Below are 25,800 nucleotides of genomic sequence, written 5' to 3'. Positions count from 1 at the left end.
GAGAATTCTATTATACCTGCATCCCATTTTTAAAATGGGGTATTTGATGAGTTCACATCTAGTTTTTTTAATTTGGCTCTTTATATGTTTTAAACAATAATCATCTATTGGATATCTAACTGATAAAAATATTTTCCCATTCTGTATGCTGCTGTTTATCCAAATAAGACTGTCTTTTCTAATGCAGAAATTTCTTATTTTCATGAGACCCTGTTTATTAACTGTTGATTTAGTGCCTTGTTATACTCTATCCTGACAAACTTTTTCTGTGAAAATCAAGGTTATTTTCTACTTTTTCTTCTCTCACGTTCTGTGTATATGGTTTTACGTGGAGATATTTGATCCACTTGGAGTTTTGTGCATTGTGAAACATATGTATCTATTTGGATTTTTCTTCATACAGAACTCCAGGTTGATCAGAACCATTTGTCACAGATGCTTTTGTACAGTGTGCATTTATGGCTTCTTTATCAAGGAATCTGCAGATGTGTGGATTTATGTCCAGATCACTTATGCAATTTCATTAACTAACATGTTGGTTGTTGTCCCAATATCATACTATTTATTATTGCCCATTAGTATAACCACATTAGGGATGGTGATAACTTAACCAGCTTTTTTACTAGTTGGGGTTGTTTTATGGGAGGGTGCTCCCTGAATATTTTTTGTTCGCATTTGGAGCTGAAAATTGTCCTTTCGAACATGGGAAGAGTTGTGTTGCCATGTTGATGGGGTTTGCACTGAATATGTACAGTGCTTTTGCTATGACCGATATTTTTACTATACTAAGACTATTGTTTGATGAAAGTGGAAGAACTTTCTGATATTTCTGTTGTTAATATACAGTTTTAATATGTGTTGGCCAGATAGAATGATAGGTGTCATTTCGATTATCTTTTATCTGTTGAAACTTGCTTTGCATCTCAGTATGTGACTAATTTTGGAGAAAGTCCAATGAGATTTTGCAAAGAAGGTAAATTATTTTGGGTTTACATGAAATTTCCTATAAATACTTTTGGGCCCATTTGGCTTATGATGCCAGGTAGCTTCAGCATTTCTCCGTTTAGTTTTTGTTTGGATGACCTTATAGCTAGAGTAAAGTATTGGAGTATCCAACTATCAATGTGTGAGGCTGGTTTTGTGACTTAACCTGTAGCAGTGTTTCTTTCATGAATTAAGATGCTCTTGTGTTTAGCATACATTTGCTAAAAATTGCAATGTCCTCTTAGTGAACTTTTGTTTTATTTTTGATGAGTATGTTGTATCTTTCTTTGTTTCTCCTATTAGCTTTGGTTTGAAGTCTATAAGGACCTTCCTTTTACATCCGTTTTTGCTGAAGTGATGTCTATACTTAATGTTAAGATTTTTTACTTAGATGAATCACAAAGATGGATTCATATTTCACATCTCTTCTGTGAATCTGTGTTTTTTTTTTGTTGTTGTTGTTGAGGAATTTAGACCACTAAAGTAGAGAGGTGTCTGTGAGCACTATTTGTTGTTTCCTGTTATTTTGCTTTCGTGTTTTTTTTTTCAATTTGCCAAACTGTGACTGTTTATTAACTGACCAGATTACAAAAAACACCATGGGTGGCATATTAGTTCATCCATCTAATAAGCCTGTTTATCTGGTCCTACTGGCCCTGTTGCCAGCATCTCCACCTTCCACAAAGTGAGTGGGTTGTTTTCTTCATTCCACCTCGTGGGGAAGGGAATTGGAAGGGCCAGAGGAGGTTACTTGCTTCCTTGAAGTGTTTCCCAACTGGATAGATCTTGTGCATTAGATTCTCCATGCAGATAATGCCAAATTTGACAAGAGATTGAGCAATCAATGAATTATCTTCCAAGGCAATTCACTTCTAACTGATTTTGCCATAGCCTCACTTGTAGATGAGATCATTTACTGACTTCAGGTTGGGGTACCCCATGCAATGTACAGTTCCACAATCCTCAGCATGTTAATTGAAGGCCTGTTGAGCTTAACAAAGGTGTCATTGAAAGTCTGTAGAAGATTAAGAAGCTGCAGTACTTTGCAGACTTCCAGGCTTACACCATTGATACCTCAGATTCTAATGACAAATGCCAGTTTTGGTTCCTCAGGCACATAGATGTTTGCAATTTTCCTTGCCATCCTAGTCATCCCAATCTCAGTCCCGTGAATCTGCCTGTACTTGGAGAGTGCTTTACCTTCTCCTAGATGAGCTTCCTCCTTGCCTATCCCAGTGTCTTCAGGGCAAACTTCTTCCTCAGGTGCTTCACCTTCAACTCTGTGAAATTCCTTTGCTTTCTCTTAAGGGTTCCTGGCACAACAAGGACCTTCCTTTTCCTCTCTGGCGCAGCCTTCATATTTCTGCCCAGAAACCTTTGTGTGTTATAGGGTGTGTGTGTGTGTGTGTGTGTGTGTGTGTGTGTGTGTGTGTGTGTGTGTGTATGTGTTGTGTGCATGTGCATATTTGAGCACACATGTGTTTCTTCTCTTTTGATTAGATTTGTCTTTTGTTTGTCAGTGATAGTGCATTTAAGATGACTGTGTATGCATTGTGTGATAACCAAGATTAGGTTCCCTTATACTTTTTCTACCCCTACTTCTAATTCAGAGTTTGAGCTATAGATCTGCTAAAATGATGAAGTCAATAAATGAGAACCATACAAAAATATTCCTGTAGTGTTACTTGAAGAATTTAAATTCAGTGTTTCCAGTTTTTCAGTGGTGAAGAGATGACTAAAAAAATTCGCAAATATTGAAAGACAAAGGGAGACAAATTTTTAACGGAGATTATTCTCAAATTTTGTATAAATATGACATGCTCACTTTCATTTATTCTAACCTCATTGTAAACAGCAATTTAGATTTCTATATTGCTTCTTATAGAAATCTAAGTTAGCATATTAGCAAAACATGCTGAGAAGCAAACTTAAGAAGATCTGTGTTAATCAGGGTTTTCAAAATAGCAGAATTTATAGATTAAAGATATATTAGTATTATATTATTTTATACAAATATGCAATATAATATGTGTGAATGTATTATAATGAATATATTATATGTGGGTATATGTGAATATTATATATATATAAAATATATATATTAGAACTTTTTTTTTCTTTTTTCTGTTTTTCAGAGCTGGGGACCGAACCCAGGGCCTTGCGCTTGCTTGGCAAGCGCTCTACCGCTGAGCTAAATCCCCAACCCCCATATTAGAACTTCTTTAAGGCTAGGTTCCAACTATTCCAACACTGGCAAATTATTAACTGAACGTTAGAAAGTCATGAATCCAGAAATTGCTCAGTGCACAGAGTGGATGCCTCAGCTGGTCTTCAGTAGATGCTGAAGAAAGTGAAATATGTTCTATGTCAGTGAACAAATGAACTTGTTAAAAAGGGAAGAGGAAGGAGGCAAAAAAATAAAAAGTTTCCTTCTTCTATATCCTTCTAGGAGAAGGTGGAACCAAGATTATTAGCATGTCTTCATGACTGGATATCCAAATCATACACCTGTGTTTTTCCATCACAAGATCCAGATCAATGTTATATGTCTTCTGACCTAAAAGGTCTAGACTAGAAGTGGATTCACCCACTTCAAATAGCCAAGCAAAAAAAAATCTGTCATAGACGTTTCCCATTATGAAACAGATTTATCTCTTACTGGGAGGGTCTATTTGAATTCATCTTTTATGGGACAGGGGATTTGTAATTGTAATGTCTGTATTCCCCTAAATTTAGATGTAAAAATCCTCATGAATAATGTGACTACAAGTTAGTGGGACTTACAAAAGATGATATTAGCTCATAAATACAGTTTTACCATAAATGAGATGAGTGTGTGTATAAATGAATCTACAGAAATCTAACTACCTCATGGTATATGGTATGAGAGATAAGGTTCTCACCAGGGACTGTGTGTGTGTCTTTTCCTTGTTCTTGGGCATCATAGACTCTGGAACAGCACAAAATTTATTTCAGATAATTCTAAACCAACCACAGAGTAACCAAAAAAATTAAGAAGGATTCTATTTCTGTAGAACTTGGCTCTTGTTCTTTTTTTTATAAAACAGACAGTTATCTAGATAAATCAATGCACATGACATTGTGTCTCACACACAGTGTTGTTCCTTCTGTTTCCTCTGACCCAGAGTTCATTGAAGCACAAAGAAAACCTAAAAACTGACAATCCTAAAATGTAGATCAATTGCTACTATCTTCATGAAGTTACTTACTAGATGGCTGTATCTTTTTCTCTAACACAGAAGTTTTTCCAAGTGAGTGATACATATTTTTGATTAAAGGAATAATATTAAGGGAAGCATCAAGAGAATAACTAATTCTTAATTAAAATATTATATTTGCAATGACATGTTTTTCAGTACCAAAATTGCATTAACATATATTTTAGTAAACTATCATGTTTTCAGAAAATAAATCCCTTTGCTATGTTTATTGTGATACTTTATAATTGTTAAAAGATCAATAGATAAAGTAAAATTTAACTATTAATCTTCAGCAAAGTGATTTCAATAAAAATGTTTTTAATTATTTATGTTGTCTATTCTATTGATTAAATATCTTAAAATTTTAATGTTCAGAATACTTCAGCTGAGTAAAACTTTTTAATGAATAGTTGTAAAAAGACAGTATATTTGTGTTTTTAATAAAATATAGGTGTTTTAATTCAGTATCATAATTTCCCCTTTCTAAGTTCTTGCCAGACCTTGTTCATCCCCAACCCATCCAAATCCATACTCTTTCTTTTTCTCTCTCATTAGAAAACAAAACAGGAGGAGGCTGGAAAGATGGCTTAGAGGTTAAGAGCATTGGCTGCTCTTCCAAAGGTCTTGAGTTCAATTCCCAGCAACCACATGGTAGCTCACAACCATCTGTAATGGGATCTGATGCACTCTTCTGGAGTACAAACATACATGCAGGCACAGCTCTATACATATAAATAAATAAATCTTTAAAAGAAAAGAAAACAAACAGGAAACTAATCAAACAAATCAGAATAGGACAAAACAAACAAAAGAATCAAAGTAAAAGCAAACATTTAAGTGATGCACACACATATTTGCACACACAAAAGTTCATGAAGATATAATACTGGAAAATGTAATATATATGGAATGAATTTGTAAAAAGAAAGAAACAAAGGAAGGAAGGAAAGAAGGAAGGGAGGAAGGAAGAAAGAAGGAAGGAAGAAACTTCAGCAAAGTATTATGAGATCAAAACCTCTAACAATGACATTAAGGTATTTTATTTATGCTTTTGCCTACTGCTTATTTTTATATTTATCTACTGCTGAGCATGGAGGCTGGTGTCAGGGGTGGTTTGTATACTTAGTGAGACTTTGTTGAAAAAACTAATTATTCATATGTGATGGAAAATCAATTGAAGATAGTTCTGGAGTAGGAATATGGACTTGTGCCCAACTCCTGTTTCAGCACTGGGACTCCATCAGGTCCAGTATTGTATAGACCCTGTGCATTCCGACAAAGACTCTATGAGTATATGTGTGCATTGGCCATGCTGTGTTTAAAGACCTGGTTTCTTCGGTATCCTCTAACTCCTCTGGATTTTATCTTCTTTATCTCCTTTTCCACAGAGTTCTCTGAGATGTCATAGGAGCTAGGATTGAGTATTCCATGGGCCACTACTCTCTGTCCAGGTTTCTGTATTTTTTCCCATCTCCACTAAGAGGAAGTTTCTCTGATATTGACTGTGTAAAATATTGATCAATGAGTTTAGTAGAATGTCATTAGAAATCATTTTATGCTTACATTACTGTACCAGAACAGTATATTTGGTTTTCCCCTAGAATCATGAGCTATTTAGTCTCCGGTTCCTATCTACCTGAGAGCCATGCCATGGATGAGCTACGTATCATGGAATGGGCCTTAAATCTTATCTTATGGAAGATGGTTACTCCCACACTTTTGGACTACTATTGGACCAGTATATCATGCAAATAGGTTGCCACTTTAGGTTAAGGTTTTGTAGCTGTGTGGATGTTTACATCTCTCTTCTGGCAACATAACTTCCAAAGTCATGAATACCAGTCACTAGTAATGAGGTTCTATGTTAGGCACCAGCTCTACTCCTCTGTTTTTAATGAATTCTTTAAATGTTTTCTTCAGCAATAGTGCTATACTCTCAGCCTTGACAAGAGCCTGAGTGTTTAGGGGATTTCATTTGATGATGTTATCTAATTGGGCCTTTGTAACCCATATGATGTATTGATTCCATTCGCACATGTACATATTTTAAGAAGTTTCTTATTGTACATTTTTTACATCACCCCCTCAAAAGACCCTTGATGTTTCTGTCCCTTCCTATATTCCCTCCATTACTCTGATCTTCCCTCCTCCTCTCTATTTAATCATCCCATATAGCCCTCAACCCTCCCCCTCAATCAATAATCATAAGTTCTATTTCTTTTTTCCCAGAAGACACTCCCCTTCTCCTTAGTCCCTTATACTACATCTAACCTCTATGGCTATAGGTTATTTACCAGAAAATTACATCTTAACCAAAGCATTAATAATCTTCAAAACACTATAACTACACTTCAATGCAAGGCATCTTTTGGATGTCTAAAATTGAAAAAAAAGACTTTTTTATTTTAACATTTTAGGGACAGGGTTCATTTTGTAGTCTTGTCTAGCTCATTACATAGATGAGACTGGTTTCGAATTCATAGAAGTTGTTAAACCTCTGCCTCCTGAGTAATGAGAATAAAGGGTGGTAAAAAAGTATTTGTTTCTCCCAATAGCAACAATTGTTAGAGGCTGCGAAAATGTCATTCAGAAATAGGTTACTGATGTGATTCTAAAATACTAATAAACTTGAAATCAAGGAATACTCATTGCCACTTTATGCTCAGATTGAATGAAGAGTCTCAGGGGTGATCTGTGTTCCTAGAAAAGAAAAAGTCAAAGATAAATGAAAAGAACAGTACTACCTTAATATAAGAGAGCTTAATGCTGCAGCATCAGCAGCAGTTGCCATCTCCATCTAGAATTGAGAGAATTATACATTACTAAGGAAAGCAAAGGGCAAATAACAGCTATTTAGAAGAGGAGAAAAGAGTAACAGATCAAATTACCCACTGTAAGTGTAATCTTAACTGATATAAAATATGACCCTGTAAATCACCAATACGTTTGTGGAATCTCATAGCTTTATACACATAGGCTATCAAGAAAATACACATACAAAAATACATAATCAAGGAACAATAAACCTTTTGTCTGCAGTTTATGATAGTTATGCAAAATTAGATTTAGTAATAAAAATTTAAAACGAGCAATGAAACCTGAACTTAACGTACGACAAGCATTCTTTCGTTACTTTTGAGATAATGGGACATCATTCAGGGGTCTCATTACCCTGAAAGGAACTCCTCTGCTGAGGGCAGATTGTTGTCTACTCCTCATAGGACTCTTCTGATTCGTGGAAAATTCAAAGGTTAGCTTTATTCATGAACTTCTAGATTATTTTAGAGATGTACTGAATCAAAATAGCTTATTTGGATCTCATCTATTCAGAAACAAGTTACTAGGGAATTGATCATAAATGATCAGTTCTATAATCTTATAACACAGTGGATGCTGACCCTCTATTTTTATGACTGAGAACATGTACCCAAGAGCACTAGCACTCTCAGTGCTCCTAGTCATCAAACATTAATCATTAATTGAGACAATATATACAGGCAATTTGATGGAGGCATTTTTCTGTTTGACATTCTTTCTTCCCACATGATTCTAGCTTGTACTAAATTGACAAAAATATCCAGCCAGCCAACCCAATCTTCAATAATATCTTAGTTGTATTAAATTAATGGTTAATCACACCATATTTTGTGATACTTTTCTAAAAAATTATTATACTTGGACTAAATGTTTTAGTTTAACAACAGAATTATAAAAAACTCTTTAAAAACTAATATATTTCAAAAAGTAATTATTCAAAATAGTAATAATTTAATTAAAGTTATGGAACCAATAAAATTTTTAAATATGAAAGCAGTTTGGTTTCATAAAACTAAGTACTAAGTTTATTTTTAGATTAGATGATTCATTTTATAATTATGAGCCATACTTTAAACGTTATTATTCTTATTGAAAATTCTGTGACTTTATTGACCCACATTCTTTCAATTTATTCTGGTCAATAGGATCAGCATATATTTTGCTTCTTGATGTAGGTGTATGACTGCGCACTTTGCAACTGATGATAAATGTTCTTCAAAATAAATGACAAGTTATATTTATAGAAAACAAATTTTCTCCAAGTCTCTGTTAATGTGTTGATTAATAACTTCTGAACACTCTCTGAAAATTGGATGAAGTGTTAGCTGTGAGAATATAGCTGGGGCCAAGACAGACACTCTCTTAGTTAGGGTTTTACTGCTAAACACAGACACCATGACCAAGGCAACTCCTGTAAGGACAACATTAAATTGGGGATTGCTTACAGGTTCGGAGGGTTAGTCCATTATCATCAAGACAGGAGTATGGCAGCATCGAGGTAGGCATGGTGCAGGTGTAGCTGAGGGTTCAACATCTTCATCTGAAGGCTGCTGGTGGAAGACTAACTTCTAGGCTGCTAGGATGAGGGTCTTAAGCCCACACTCACAGTGACACACACCTACTACGACAAGTCCACACACTTTAATAGTGCCATTCCCTGCACCAAGCATATACAGACCATCACATTTCACTCTCTGGCCCCATAGGTTTGTCCAAACATATGAGTCTATGGGCCATACCTAAATATAGCCTAATGCAAATTACATTTAATCCAATTTCCAAAGTTTCTATAGTCTCTATTGCAGTCTCAACAAAGTTAAATGTCCAAAGTTCAAAGTCTCTTATGAGACTCATCCCCAAGCCAAGACAGAAAATCAGCTGGGCAAACTCCAAACTCTGCATCTTCATATCTGGTGTTAAAGCATTCTTCAGATCTCCAACTCATTTTCATCGTTGTTGACTACAACAAACTTCTTTCTCCTGCGCTGGTCCTACTCTCCATTAGCAGCTTTCCTCAGCAGATAGCCCACGGCTCTGACATCTCAAACATCTTGAGGTGTCCCAGGCAACCTCTATGTTATAGCTTTTTCTTTCAATGTCCTGGAATCAACACATTACTTTCTGGGCTCCTCCAAAGGGCTAGCATCACTTCTCTATCTCTGCCCTCTGTAGCTCTCTAAGCTCAGGTTGATTTAATCCACTGCTGCTGCTGTTCTTGATGGGCATTCCATGGTACTGGCATCTCAAATACACTGGAGTCTTCTGCTGCAACTAGGCTTCCCCAATAACCTCTTATAGGCTCTCTGCAGGGTGCCAAGCCTCAACTCCTTTGATAGACCCCTTAGTCCTAGGTCATTGACTGCAACTGAGGCTGTACCTTCCACAATGGCTTTCCATGGCCTCTCACAATGCCAAGCCTCAGCTGCTCTTCATGACCCCTTCAAGACTTCAAAACCAGTACCACCTGGGTGACTCTCACACATTACAAAATACAGTTGCAGCATAAGGTGCAACCTTGGCTATCTCTGGAACACAGCTTCTTTGCGTTCTCAGAAAACACTTTCCAGAAGATTTCTTCTTAGTGATGCTGGTATCTTTTTAATCATTGCTAATTTCTTAGCTCCAGCCAACCAGCATAAATTTTCTCTATAGTACCTTCTATTTTTCACTCTAAAGCCGGAGGCACCAAATGAGTCCAAAGCTGCTGAGTTCTGCTGCTTGCAAAAGTGGGAACATAGACCCCTTGTTCTATTACATTATCATTAGTTTTCTGTTTTCCAACTCCTTCACTGCCTAAGCTTGGCTGTCCTGGATCTTTCTCTGTAAATTGACCTTGAACTCAAGGAATCTGCATGGCTGTCTCCTGTGATTAAAGGTCTGTACCACCATGTCTAGACTTAAGCCTTTCTTCACCTAAAACTTGTTCTGTCCAAGATTGGCCTTGCATTAAGAAATCTGCTTGTCTTTATCTTCTGGGATTAAAAGTCTGTACCACCATGCCTGGATCTAAATTTAGCTAGGTAGGATATTGCTTCAAAGTCCTACCCCTTTAATCTGCTATCTCCTATAATGAGGAATTCAGCTCCATTTCACTTCCTGGTGCCCCTTTAATACTTGAACCATAACTTTATATTTTTCCTTCCTAAGCTTGCTATGCTTGTTCAAAATGCTCTTCATGAGACTTAATCATAGAACAAAGTCTCTGATTGGTGTTTCTGAGACTTTCTTTCTCAATGCAATTAATCTGAATCTCTTTACTTTAGCCTCAGGTAGACTCTTCAGACAAGGGCAAAAAGCAGCCACTAAAACATTCTCTATGACATATACTGAAATTCTTCTCTGAAACCTCTTGGGCCAGGTCTGCACAGATCAAATCATATTCAGCAACAAAGACTTCCATAGTCCTACTAGGATAGCCCGTTAAGCCAAACTTAAAGCATCCCATTGCTTTCCAAAGTCCAAAAATCCACATTCCTCCAAACGAAAGCATGGTCAGGCCTGTCACAGAAAAATCCTACCCAACTTATGCTTGAGTTAGGGTTTTACTGCTAAAAACAGACACCATGACCAAGGCAAGTCCTATAAGGACAACATTCAATTGGGGATAGCTTACAGGTTCCGAAGTTCAGTCCATTATCATCAAGACAGGAGCACGGCAGCATCCAGGTAGGCATGGTGCAGGAGGAGCTGAGAGTTCTACGTCTTCATCTGAAGGCTGCTAGTGGAAGACTGACTTCCAGGCAGCTAGGTTGAGAGTATTAACCCCACACCCACAGTGACACACCCTCTCCAACAAGTCCACATCTCCTAATAGTGCCATTCCCTGGGTGAAGCATAGATAAACCATCACAGACACTTGAACACATAACTTAATGTGAGGCTAATGGTATTGAGTATGTTCCAAAGGATACAGTTATAGAAAACAAATAAAATATGACTGTGGTTGAGTCTTCCATCACGATATCTAGGATCAATAAAACAATAAAAAATAACCAACAATATGTGTTATGAAGAAACTGTTCTCTTACCCACAGATAAGTGTATTCCTCACCCCTCATCAAGGAAATTCTCTTTGCTACAATAACAGAAAAACAGTGGGGAAGAGGGGCTAGAATAATTCTAAGAGCCAAATCAGCAAGTTTTCAGGGATACTGTTTCTCCTAATAAACATAAGATGCTACATTCATAAAGTATAATTAATATGACTGCATAAACATGTACTGAACAAGGATGCCAGACTGGACAGGGAAATGAGTCATCGAACTTACACAAGAAACACAGACAACTTTGAAATGTTCAGAGTCAAAGAAACAATGCTCTCCCTAAAACGCTCACCAATTGGTTATTCAATAACCTCTAAAAATATATGGAAGTAACATTCAAAAGATAGACTGGGATACATGACAATGTACCACACATGCACACACACACACACACACACACACACACACACACACACACATTCACAAGCATATATGTATATATTCTTAAAACAACAATTAATAAAGAGTTCTTGAATAAGGGATACATGGGAGGGGTTGGAGGCAGTAAAGATAAGGGAGAAACATTTATGATCTCTAAAACAAAAAGAAAAGTAGACCAAGGACAAATGAAAATAGATAAATAAATAATTTAAAGAAAAAGAAAAAATTTAAATGTCTTTGTCTGGAAGTAAATTTTCAGCTATGTGCATATCTGTCAAATACATACTGAATTATCCCTCTTCTTTATATATACCTGTAAGAGAAAATAAATCTTTTATCTCTATTCTCCTAGAAAAATAGGTTTCAGGTTATTCATATAGATCAAGAATTATCCATATGATCCTGCTCTGACCTGCTATTTTTCCCTCTCCTTCATTTCCAGAAGGAAACACACACAGAAATAGCCCTCTGACTGCTACTTTTCCATGTGGCCTTATATGGAGTGCCATGCCACTTATTTCTAGAACTTGTAAATGTAATAAATCTTTTCTCCCTGTATCTGAGAGCAATGTTCTGTAGGCTTACTCGGTGAGTCAGCCTGTAAAATATCAGCGAGCAAGCTACCTCACTGTGAAAGCTTTCTGAGTATACATCAGAGAAATAATGGAATGTTGAAAAGCTTATCTATGCCTGTTTTTTGTTGGATTATATGATATTGTGTATTTTATGTGGCTCATCACTTTGTAGCCTAGAGTATCTTCAAACACATAATCCACCTGCCTCAGCCCTCCATGTGCTAGGATTGCAGGCCTGTGTCTCTCGTGCCCATTCTATGTCTTTCCTGTCAAAGAATGAATGACAGAACAAAGTGAGTCATCTAACCATGAAGAAACCAAGCTAAAGGGACTGTCCTAATGAATAGTGAAGGCCAATACTCTCCCGTAGACTCACTCCATCCTGGAATACCTATGCATACTAGCCTGTTCACAGTTTTTGCACCAACTGGCCATTTAAGTTGTTTCCTATACACTGACTTAACTATGTTTACAACTCAAAATTCTGAGATATATAATGTAACAAAAAATACCTCATTTATCCAAAATTCACATATCACCCTGCTGATAAGGTTGGAATGTTTTCAACTTTATATGACATTATATGACATACATTATAGGACATTTTGTATAAAACAATAAATAAATGAACCACATTTTCTGTTTCTATTCTGTTGTGGGACATCTGCATTGTTACCAGGTTCTGACTATCACAAACAAGACCACTATGAACAGAGTGGAACATGTGCTCCTGTGGCATGGCGGAATGTCTTTGGGTGTATGCCCAAGAATGGTATAGCTGAATATTCAGGTAGATCTATTTTCAGTTTTCTAAAGAATCTCCAGATTGATTTCCAGAGTGGTTGTACCAGTTTGCAATCCCACCAGCAATGGAGGAGTGTTCCTCTTTCTCCAAACCTCACCAACATGTGCTGTCACCTGAGGTTATGATTTTAGCTATTCTGATTGGTATAAGGTGGATTCTCAGGTTCATTTTGATATGCAGATTTCTGATGGCTAAGAACTTTGAACATTTGTTTAAGTGTTTGTCAGCCATTCGAAATTCCTCTGTTGTGAATTCTCCATTTAGTTCTATACCCCAGTTTTTGATTGGATTGTTTGGTCTCTTGGCGGTTAGTGTCTTGAGTTCTTTATATATTTTGGTTATTAGCCCTCTATCAGATGTGGGGTTGGTGAAAATATTTCTCCCAATCTATAGGTTGTTGATTTGTCCTATTTACTGTGTGCTTTGCCTTACAGAAATTTTCTAGTTTCATGAGTTTCTATTTGGTTCATTTATACAATGGAATACTACACAGATGTTAAGAATGAGGACATCCTGAGTTTTACAGGCAAATGGGTGGAACTAGAAAATATCATCCTGAGTGAGGTAACTCAGACCCAAAAGGACATGCATGGTATATACTCACTAATAAGTGGATATTAGCCAAAAACTAAAAAAAGTACAGAATACCCAGGACACAATCAACAAAACTCAAAAAGGTTAACAAGCAAAGAACCCAGGGGAGGATATCTCAATCTCCCTTGGGAGAAAGAAGAAAGCAATCATGGAAGGAGGAGGGAGGGGACATCTAGGTGAGAAAAGGGACAGGGAGGGGAAAAGAGGAAGATGGTCAGGTATTGGGTGGGGGTAACAGGACTGAAGCCCTGAAGGCCAGCAGAAAGAATGGAAACAGGCAACCTCAGGAGGTAGGAGGTTGTATCAGAGACTTGGGAGGTGGGAGATTCTCAGGATTCAGAAGGAAAGACCTTAAATGAAATGCCCTACAGTGGGGAAAGGGAAGTTCTAGAGCCTCTCTCCACCAGAAAATAAAGGGCATCAAGTGAGGGAAGGAGTTGATAGCCCACAGTCAAAAACTCTGACCCATAATTGTTCCTGTCTAAAAGAACTACAGAGACAAAAATGGAGGAAAAGAAGGTAAAACAACAGACCCAAATTGGGATCTAGCTCAAGGGGAGGTTCAAAGGCCTGACACTATTACTCAGACTATGGTATGCTCACAAAAAGGGGCCCCTTATGACTGTTCCCTGGAAACTCAAGAAGCAGCTGAAAGAGTCAGACACAGATATTTATACCCAATCAATGGACAGAAAGAAGCTGCTGACCCCTGTGGTTGAATTAGGGAAAAACTGGAAGAATCTGAGGAGGAAGGCAACTCTGTAGAAGGACCAGCAGTCTCAACTAACCTGGACCCCCAAGATCTCTCAGACACTGGACTACCAACCAGGCAGCGTACACCAGCTAATATGAGGCCCCCAACACACATACAGCAGAGGACTGCTGCATCTGGACTCAGACAGAAAAAGTGCACATAATCCTCAGGAGACTGGAGGCACCAGTGCATGGGGAGGACTGGTGGGATGGAGGGTGGGGGTTGGGGATATCCGTATGGAGATGGGGGGGTTAGGTATGAGATGAGGAACAGTCAGAAAGAGGCTGGACTGAGAGGGGGATAAAATCTGGATGGTAAAAAGAAAATTAAAGAGGAGAAAAAAAGAAAAACAAATAATAAATAAAATAAGTAAATAAAAAAAAACTAAAGAACACAATATTGATTTCCCAATTTTGATAATACTTTGTAAAATTATTTTAAGAATTACTAGTCTTTTGCTAGCAGTTAATAAATTTGTTTACAGGACAAGCATTCTCCTTTAAAAAAATAAAACTGATGAAAGATTTGACTCAGTACTAAAACCAATTTGATAAAAAATTAAATCACTCCAATTTTTTCCAGTGATTTGAGATAAAAAAAAAGTGTGTGTGATATTGCTCTTCACAATCTGGACACTTGTTAATGTCAATAAGTCTTCCAAGAATCCCTATTCATAACAAAAGAATAAATCAAAAAGAATTCCAGGGGTTGGGGATTTAGCTCAGTGGTAGAGCGCTTGCCTAGCAAGCACAAGGCCCTGGGTTCGGTCCCCAGCTCCAGGAAAAAAAAAAAGAATTCCAACCCAAGTGTAATTTAAAACATAGACTATTTCCCTCTATAGACAAGTGAAATACTTTAAGGAAGAATAAAAAATATTTTTTATCTAATTTATGTATTTGTATATTTGTGTGAATGTAATCTCACATGTGTGTAGATGCTCAAAGAGGAGAGATGATGGCAGCTCTATTTCTATTGTAGGAGGTGTATGAATTTTTGAGCCATCTAATGTGAGTGCTAAGATCTCAGCTCCAGTCCTCATCACAGAGAAACAAGGATTCCTAACTCTGAGCCACCACTTCAGCTTTTACAAAAACTTCTTGGTTCTGTTTCCCCACAACCTGGTTTACTTGAATCTAAGCCAGAAACCTAAAGGTTAGATCCCTTTGTTGCACCCATTCCCTTGCCTCCCAGGTACTCAGGGGCATGTTCAGTTTGCTGGAGACTTGTACTTACCTTTTAGCTCCATTGTCTATCTCAAAGCTGCCCATCGAACTTGTGCACCAGGAACATCCAGGTTAGGCTCACCTTCCCAGTATTACTGCATCAGGAACATCCAGGGACAACCAGTTGGCTAAATGTCAGACAAAGAACACAATCAAGAAAAACCAGGGCAATGTACCACCTTTAGAGCACAGCTATCCTATTCCAGAAATCTCTGGATATCCTAACCCAACAAAAGCACGTGATCTTAAATCTAATCTTACAAAGATGATAGAAACTTTTAAAGAAGGAATGAACAAATCCTTGCAGAAATATAGGAAAATACATTTTAAAAAAAGAAAGAAAGAAATGCATTTAAACGGGAGAAGGAAATGAGTAACACTATGCAAGACTTGAAAATAAAAGCAATAAAGAAAACACAAACTGATCGAAACCTGGAGAAAGAAAACAGGGAAGAAAACAGGAACAAAAGATATAAACATCACCAAAACAATATAACACATGGAAGAAAGAATCTCAGGAGGACAAGAAGAAATTGATATATCGGTCAAACAAAGTGCTAAACATAAAATATTCCTGACACAAAATGTTTAGGAAATCTGGGATACTATGAAAAGATCTAATTAATAATTACTAGGAATAGAAGAAGGTGACGTGTCCCGGCTATAAGGTCCATAAAATTTTTTCAACACAATAATAAAAGAAAAAATTCCAACCAAAAGAAAGAGATGCCAATAAACACATGAGAATCACTGAACACCATTTAGGTTGGGTCAGAAAGGGAAATCCTCCTACCACATACAAATCAAAACACTGCGTCTACAGAATGAAGAAAAAAGCATTTGAAGATGCAAGGGGAAAGGGCCAAATAACACACACAGGAAGGCCTATCAGAATTAAATCTGATTATTCAACAGAAATGTAAATGGTAGAAGGCCTGGACAGATGACTTGCAGCTTCTATGAAACCACACATTCTAACCTAGGCTACTATACCCAGCAGAACTCTAAATCACCATAGATTGAGAAAACATTATTCCAAGACAAAACTAAATTTAAAAAATAGCTATCCACAAACATGCCGTTAAAGAAAATGCTAGAAGGAAAACTCAAGAGGTTAACTATACCCAATAAAATACAGGAAACAATTCCATACCAGCAGAAGCAAAGCAAGGGAAGTACACACAAACAAACACACACACACACACACACACACACACACACACACACACACACACACATACACACACACACAAATACACACAATCAAAACATCACCAGCACCAAAATAACAGGAATTAACAATCACTGCTCATTAATATCTCTCAACATCAATAGACAAAATTCCCCAATAAAAAGACACAGACAAACAGAGTGAATGCAAATATAGAATCCATCATTATAATACATACATGTAACATACCTCAGCAATAAAAATAGATCTCACAGCAGTGGAAATGACTGGAAAAGGCCTTCCAGCAAACAGACCCAAGACACAAACTAGCCATCCTAATATCTGATAAAAGAGACATTCAACAAAAATTCATAATAAGAGATGGGGAAGGATGATAAATACTCATCAAAGAAAAAATTCACAAAAATGATATCTCAGTTATGAACATTTATGCCACAAAGGCAAATGCAACCACATTCCTAAAAGAGACATTGATAAACCTTAAAACACACATTGAAACCTGCATGGAAACCTACACATTAATTGTGAAAGATATCAACTCCCCACTCTTACCAATAGATGATTCATGGAGACAAAATAAACAGAGAAATAATGAAACTAACCAATATTATGGACCCAAGAGACATAAGAGACAGCTATAGAACATTGCAGCCAAACACAAAAGAATATAATTTCTTCTCAACACTTCACTGAACTGTCTCCAAAATTCAGTATATAGTTGGTCACAAAGCAAGTCTCAACTGATATGAGAAAACTGAAGTAACTCCTTGTATCCTATCAGATAACTATAGATTAAAACTGTACTTCAACCAAAGCAGGAACAACAGAAAGCCAACAAACTCATGGAAACTGAAAAACTCTCTATTCAAGATTGCTGTGTTAGGGAAGAAAGTAGGAAAGAAATGAAAGACTTTCTATAATTTAATGAAAACGAAGGCAAAATATACCCAAACTTATGAGACACAATGAAATCAGTGCTAAAAGGAAAGTTCAGAGCATTAAGTGTCTTCATAAAGAAATTTGAGAGATCTTGTACTAGCAACTTAACAGCACATCTGAAAGCTATAGAAAAAGAAAACACATGGACAAGGGCTAGATAGCAGGAAATAAACTCAAGGCTGAAATCAATCAATTAAAAACAAGGAAAACAATTCAAAGAACTAATGGAAGCAAGATCTGGTTCTTTGAGAAAAATAGTAAGACAGATAACCCATAGCAAAACTAACTGAAAGACAGAGAGACAGTATCCAAATTAACAAATTCAGAAACTATGAGGGAGACATAACAACAGACACTGAGGATATTCAAAGAATCATTAGATCTTACTTGTATAGCCTATACTTAACAAAAATAGAATATATAAGCAAAAATGGAAATTTTTCTAGATAGATATCACACCACATAGGAGAGTTAAATGAAGATCGGGTAAACTATTTAAATATTCCTATAATTCCTAAGGAAATAGAAGCTGTTATTAAAAGTCTTCCACCCCCCCCCCAAAAAAAAGCCCAGGGGTATATGGTTTTAGGACAGAATTCTATTAGACTTTCAAAGAAGAACTAATACCAATACTCTTCAAATTATTCTACAAAATAGAAGCAGAAGGAACATTTCCAAAATGTTTTCGTTAGGCTGCCATCATCCTGATACCTAAACCATGCAAGACTTAACAAGGAAAGAAAATTGCAGACTAATTTCTCCTATGAGCATTAATGCAAAATACTCGCGTAAATTCTCCCAAACTGAATCCAAGAACAGATCAAAGAGATCATCCACCACGATCAAGTAAGATTTAGCTCACAGACACAGCGATGGTTGAATATATGAAAAACTGTCAGTGAAATCCACCATATAAACCAGTGAAAAGAAACAAATCACATGATCATCTCATTAGATGCTGAAAACCTTTGACAAAATCCAATACCCCTTCTTGTTGCAAATCTTGGAGAGGTCTGACATAGAAGATAAACACATAAACATAATAAATGCAATATACAGCAGGTCAATAGCCAGCATCACATTAAATGGAGAGAAACGAAAAAGAATCCACTAAAAATCATAGACAAGACAAGGTTGCTCACTCTTTCCTTATCTATACAATATATTACTTAAGTTCTAGATAAACCAATAAGATAACAAAAGTAAATCAAGGGAATACAAATAGGAAAGAAGTCAAAGTATCACTATTCTCAGATGATATGATAGCATACATAATCAACTTCAAAAGTTATATCAGAGAATTTCACAGCTGATAAATACCTTCAGTAAAGTGGCTAGATAAAAAATGACTCAATCAGTAGCCCTCTTTTATATAAATAATAAATGGACTGAAAAAGAAATCAGGGTAACAATATAATTTAAAATAGCCACCAATAATGTAACATACATTCGTGTACCTCTAGCCAAGCTTGTGAAAGATCTGTATGACAAGAATTTCAAATCTCTGAAGAAACAAATTGAGGAAGATATATCAGAAGAGGGAAAGTTCTTTCATACTTATGGATTGGTTGGGTTAACATAGGAAGAAATGGCCATTTACCAAAAGCAATCTACTGAGTCAATGTAATTGCCAATAAGAAAATCAGCACAATACAGACCTTGAAAGAGTATTTCTAATCTTCATTTAAAAAAATAGGATAGATCAAACAGTCTTGTATAATAAGATAAATTTTGGAGTTATAAGCATTCCTGATCTTAAGCTGTAATAGAGCGGAACAACAGTAGCAACTGCACAGTATTGGCATAAAAACAGTCAGGTTCTTCAACAGAAAAGAATCGAAAAACTAGAAGAAAACCCACACACCAATGACGATTCAATTTTTTACAACGATCCCAAGAATCATAAAGTTGAAAAAAGGAAATATCTTCAACAAATGGTGCTGATCTAACTTGATATCTGCATGTAAAATAACTCAGGATGACCCATGTTTATCACTCTGTACAAAACTAAAGTCCAAGTAGATCAAAGAGCTCAATATAAAACTGAACATTCTAAATCTAACAAGAAGAGAAAGTGGGGAACTGCCTTGAACACATTGCTACAGAACACACATTCCTGGACATCAAACTGATATCTCAGCCACCAAGATCAACAACAAAAAGAGGACACTGTGAAACTGAAAAGTTTTGCAAGGCAAAGAATACCATCCATAGGACAAAATGGTAGCCAATTGCATGGAGAAATATCTTCACCAACCCTACATTTGACAGAAGACTAATACCCAAAATACATAAATAACTCAAGAAATTATATACCAACAAACCAAATAACCCAGTTGAAAGATAGGGTACAGAGCTAAACAGAATTCTAAACAGATGAATCTCTAATCTCCAAAACACACTTAAAGAGTTTTCAACATTCTCAGTTGTCATGGAAATGCAAATCAAAAGGACTGTGTGCTTCTATCTTACAACCATCAGAAAGACTAAGATAAAAAAACTCAAGGGACAGCACATACTGGTAAGAATGTGGAAAGTGGGAACAAATTTCTATTGCTGTTGGGAATGCAAGCTGGTAATACCATGTTGGAAACAGGTTAGGTGATTTCTCAGAATATTGGGTATAGTTTTAACCCAAGACCCAGATTGCCACTCCTGTACATATATCCAAAAGATGCCCCACTAGAACACAGGGACACTTGCTCAACTATGTTCATAATATATTTATTTGTAATAGCCAGAAACTGGAAAAAACCTAGATGTCTCTCAACTGAAGAATGGATAAAGTGTGGGTGGTACATCTATACAATGGGATTATTCAGCTATTAAAAACAAAGATGTAGTGACATTTTTTAGGCCAATAGATGGAACTTGAAAATATCTACCCAAGTCAAAAAACCCAGACCCAGAAAGACACATATGTTATGTACTCTCTTGTAAATGGATATCAACCATAAGTGCAAGAAAAATATGACTAAAGACCTAAAGAAACTAAGTAATAAGGATGGCCCAAGGGAGGATGGGTGTATCTCATTCAGACCCAGCAACAACATAGTCATCAGAGGTGGATAGAGGGAAATGGTTGGGAGTGGGGACGGTGGTTGTGGGGGTAACGAGGATACTAGGGATCGTGATCAGTTGTGGGGAGGGGTCATGAGAGATACTAAGAGGAGACGGAGGAGCTGAGATCCAGATGTAAAGTGAATAAAAATTTAATTACTGAAGAATTAAAAATGAAAAAGAAAAAATTACTTCTACTGATTTAAATTCCTATGAAAATTTCAAAAGCAATTTAAAATCTACATTAACTTCTAATAAATTCAACAATATCAAGTGTCGTGGAATATGTTAGTCTCTTTAAGTTGGTTTTGTAATTGCAGCCAAAAGCTCAAGGATTTTTAGAAACAGGTGAGTGGCTTCTGGCATATATTCTAATCCTACGTTTTCAATGGGAGCAACTTTATGTGCAACAATGTGCAAATTGACTAACATTCCAATAGCCAGATAGGAAAACACGCACAGGCATGCATTCAACACATATCAATAATTTATTAATAATTCGGATTTATTTTATCCCTTACAGATTCATTTACTTTCTGCTGAATGCAAGGCACAAGATACATGGGATATAAGTCCTTGTTTAAAGTCCTACAGAGCACAGTGAGAGGGTAAATTAACATAAAAGAACTTGATAAAACCATTTGCCATAAAGCAGAAAGCAAACACCACCAAAGTCTATGGTGTATATCAGGAACATACAAGCAATTCAGGATTAGTGAAGGATAACCTTTAAGCAAAAATTGATTTCAGATTAATCTAGAGAGGAGGGAAGGAACTGTATTATCAGCACTTAAAAAGGCATCTTGTAGACCGTGGATTTTTAAGTGGTCTTAAGCACAAAAAATGATTACGCTGCAACCTTCTTTATTTTGCATTCTGCATCCAAATGTCCAAAGAACTTTCCCTCAGAAATTTTTTGATTTGTGGGAGCATTTACGTGGCAATGCCTTTGATTTCAGAATATATAGATCTTTATTTCACTGCCAAATGCTTTCTCATACTTACCATTTTCGTTACACATTATTGCTGTATTTTGATAGGATTCCCTACTCCTTACAAACTAGACATTAGCATTGGTGGCTCAGTGGTAGAACTCAATGTTGCCAAACAAACCAGGAGTAAAACCATTTGCTTTTCTGTATATAACCACAGCGAATTATAAGGAAACCTTCACACTTAGGATATTTCTGAGTTTACTACATTGTAAACAAGCAATATTTACATTGTCCCATTTTGATATAGTGAGTGCCTCATTTAAATTTTATAGAACGTGTACATTACTTATACTTCATAATTATATGAATAAAATTTGTCTCATAAGATAGTGATTTCCATTAGTTTATTTTGAAAGAAAAGGATGGAAAAATAAAGGGACATGAAACAGGAAAAATAAAGACCAAAATAACTTTTTTTTATTAACTTGAGTATTTCTTATTTACATTTCGAGTATTATTCCCTTTCCCGGTTTCCGGGCCAACATCCCCTTAACCCCTCCCCCTCCCTTTCTTTCTGGGTGTTCCCCTCCCCATCCTCCCCCCATTGCCGCCCTCCCCCCAACAATCACGTTCACTGGGGGTTCAGTCTTAGCAGGACCCAGGGCTTCCCCTTCCACTGGTGCTCTTACTAGGATATTCATTGCTACCTATGGGGTCAGAGTCCAGGGTCAGTCCATGTATAGTCTTTAGGTAGTGGCTTAGTCCCTGGAAGCTCTAGTTGCTTGGCATTGTTGTACATATGGGGTCTCGAGCCCCTTCAAGCTATTCCAGTTCTTTCTCTGATTCCTTCAACGGGGGTCCTATTCTCAGTTCAGTGGTTTGCTGCTGGCATTCACCTCTGTATTTGCCATATTCTGGCTGTGTCTCTCAGGAGCGATCTACATCTGGATCCTGTCAGCCGGCACTTCTTTGCTTCATCCATCTTGTCTAATTGTGTGGCTGTATATGTATGGGTCTCATGTGGGGCATTACTTCAGCCTCTGCTCTAAACTTTGCCTACCTATTCCCTAGCAAGGGTATTGTTGTTCCCCTTTTAAAGAAGGAGTGAAGCATTCACATTTTGATCATCCGTCTTGAGTTTCATGTGTTCTAGGCATCTAGAGTAATTCAAGCATTTGGGCTAATTGCCACTTACCAATGAGTGCATACCATGTGTGTTTTTCTGTGATTGGGTTTCCTCACTCAGGATGATATTTTCCAGTTCCAACCATTTGCCTATGAATTTCATAAAGGCATTGTTTTTGATATCTGAGTAATATTCCATTGTGTAGATGTACCACATTTTCTGTATCCATTCCTCTGTTGAAGCAAAGTAACTTTATAGTATACAAGAGTCCTTATTTATGCTCCTACTCCAGGTGCAGTCTTAGACATATTCCTATATTCTCTTGCTTGTTATATTAAGCCAGGGTTGTCACTCCATATGACTTTCCATGGTGTCTCTCCAAGGCTTGGCTGGAACAACATATGTAAGCTTTTGTGGTGATTCTGACTTAGTGCCTTCCTCTTACCTCAGACCTATGCCCTCCCATAAGCTCCTAAGGTCAGGTCCAGACCCAGTCAGATGCCCCATCTGTGTGTATTCTTGCTGAGTCTGATCCAGGTCCTTACCCCTCACCATCAACACTCCTAAGGCACAGATAGATCAAGGTGGTGGTCACATACACACTCTTGCTTTTTAAGTAGCCACATACAACATTGTCTTTTGATGCCTCGGATCCATGTCCAGAATGAAATTTCTTTAGCAAGATCTCTTAGCCCAGAACCAGCCAAGATCCATATTTGTAAGCTTCATCATTTAATCTGATCCAGTTTCCCCGAGACTGTCCTGTGGGCTCAGATCAAGCATGGAGCATCAGTTGCTTACTGTCTTACAAACTCTGTCTCGTCTCCTACCTTACACTGATTCTTCACACAAAGGACCAGCTGAGAGAATCACATCATGGCACCTTTCCAGAAAACTCTCACATGATATCTACAGTCTTCAGGTAGCATCACTTATTACAGTATTGAAATCAGTCCAATCTCTTCAATGAACTGTCAACACTGAGCCTCTACAATACTGATTTATCCCTTCTTCCTACATGACCTGAAGTCAGTCAAGTTCCAACAATGGCAAAAGCAGAAACAAACTACCACATAGGCAGAGTAGAGTAATAATATCAGACACATGGCCAATTATAGAAATACACATATCTATATCACATTAAAAAAAGAATATCATGAAAGACAAAGACACTGTATTCTGCCTTCCCAAGATAACCAGTTCTATAGAAATGTTCTCTATGGGCAATTACCTAGATGAAGTTCAGGACACGGACTTTAAAAGAACAATTGTAAAAACAATCAATGAATCCAAACTGACACAAGAAAACATTTGGATTGACTTTAAGAGGACAGAAATAAACAATTACCTGACAAAATATGAAGACAATACAGATAGAAAAAAACATTAAAGTATTATGTAGGTAGTTAACCTCTATATCTAGGTTCCTGATTTAGTAAAAGTGATTGCTTATGATTTTAGGATCACTGAATATATTACATTTGTTAAAAGTTATAAAAACTTTCTTTTAAAAAATTGGAACAGAACCAAGTAAAGATAAAAGGAAAAATCATTGGGTTATGTTTACACTTAGTCTTTGCATCTCCTGGAAAGGAGTTAGGATACCTGAGTTAGAAGCATCTTACAAAGAAAGAATGGTATATAAAAGGCAAAAAGAAGAGGATCATGGACAACCTTTTGAAGGGCACAATTTTGCCTGGAGCCAGGACTGAACAAGGGAACATGTAATGAGTTACTAATTTTATGGTTCAGACAAAAGGAGCTTTTGAAGGAGCAAATCAATGCGAATCAAGTCATCAGGGACAATTAGTTCCTTTACATAAACACCTCCTAGCATTGCCTTAAAAATAAAGGGAAAGGTTAAAAGAACAAAATTGTCTGATTTCTTTAAAGAGCAAAAAATATTCTCTAGAAAATATGAATCACCAAAAGCTGTACATAAAAACAATTGCAATTTTCTCCTTGTTTATTCTGTAATAGTTTTTTCACTCATACTTAAATAAACTGTAATGATCACTTCTGAATGTTTTCAAAATTGCCATGTAATTTCAGGGCAGCACATATTATTGTTTTGATTGATAAGCTAAAATATTTGTACTTTATCTTATTTATTTCTTTAGGGAAAAAAAGAACAAGGCAGTTGAGAGAGAAAATAATTCTATGTATAATTATGAAACACACCTTAAAAGCTTATTTAAAAATAACATTACTGAATTTTACTTCTAGACCAGTGACTCTTCTATTACTTCTGAAACATATTCATAAACGTATTTACTTGAAATAGTTTTTTAATGTGTTAAGTCTTATTAAGGTTTTGTTATCTAAAATGGAATGAACAAATATAAACTTTATATTTTGATTTTATATGATTGTTTTACTATTTTGCATGGAATTATAAAAGAAAAATCACTTATTTATTTATGTACCTGCAATTCAATTTCTCTTTGAAAAGTAAATTCTTATCAAGCATTAATAACATTCTCCTTTAGAAAAAAGTTTAATTTTTAACTATTCATACTCACTGATCCATCACAATTCCTTATTGACTTTTACCCTAACGCAAAAATTTATTTAAAGGATTTTTGTTTAAATCACAGCAGACCTACCAGATTAATAAAGGAAAACATCTTTAGTAATAGTGAAAATCTGGCTTGGACTAATGCCCAAAGAGCAGATGGCTCTGATTAGAAAAATTGATGAATTTAGGTATATCTTAAGCTTCCATAGTCTACATATGTCAACTGCAAATTTCTTTCAGATCCTTGTCTAGGTTATACTTTGAACAATTTGAACAAAGCTAGGAGTTCACAAAGCTGGGCACTTGGGCAGATGGAAGGAAGGTTTACACAGCAAAGAATTACTTCTTAAGTACCTGTTACTTTTGTTCTGTATGCCGACATGACAGAATTGTGTTTTGTTTTGTTTTTATTTTTCTGATAAGGGAATAGAGAACAGGACTTAATAGTGACTGTGGTCCTCTACTGTACCATTGAGCTACTCTTTAGAGACATGCTCATTGACATGGAAATATCAAATGATTCCTTGTAAGTTAGGATTGTCTCCTTTCATTCTGAAAATGGAGCAAAATTAAGCATGAATCTGGGTAAAAAAATATGAGCAAAAACCCACCCCAAGTTTCAGATATGAAACA

Source organism: Rattus norvegicus, chromosome 20 (assembly GCF_036323735.1).
Source record: "Rattus norvegicus strain BN/NHsdMcwi chromosome 20, GRCr8, whole genome shotgun sequence".
Taxonomy (NCBI): Eukaryota; Metazoa; Chordata; class Mammalia; order Rodentia; family Muridae; genus Rattus; species Rattus norvegicus.
Note: the sequence above shows the minus strand (reverse complement) of the source record.